Consider the following 219-nt stretch of genomic DNA (forward strand, 5'->3'; position numbering starts at 1 on the left):
CATGGAGTTGTTGGCCATGCCATTGTTGACCCCACCATTGATCGTTGGCCACATTGTTGACGATGGAGATGTTGACCATGGAGCTGTTTGGTGACCATGGAGATGTTGACCATGCCGTTGTTGACCATGGAGTTGTTGACCATGACATTGTTGTCCATGATGTTGTTGTCTGTGACATTGTTGACCATGGACATGTTGACCATGAAGATGTTGACCATG

The 219-nt window shown here is 47.0% G+C and overlaps 1 protein-coding gene across 1 annotated transcript in view; it reads left to right on the top strand.

Moving 5' to 3' along the window:
• The window catches only part of LOC113980550 (retinal guanylyl cyclase 1-like), a gene marked incomplete at both ends in the record, with an annotated part of 4,733 nt that overhangs the window by 2,629 nt on the left and 1,885 nt on the right, over positions 1–219 (top strand). The gene's annotated exons all lie outside the window — the stretch shown is intronic.

The sequence above is a fragment of the Neopelma chrysocephalum genome, unplaced genomic scaffold (genome assembly GCF_003984885.1).
Source record: "Neopelma chrysocephalum unplaced genomic scaffold, ASM398488v2 Primary Assembly neopelma1_94616, whole genome shotgun sequence".
NCBI classification, from domain to species: Eukaryota; Metazoa; Chordata; class Aves; order Passeriformes; family Pipridae; genus Neopelma; species Neopelma chrysocephalum.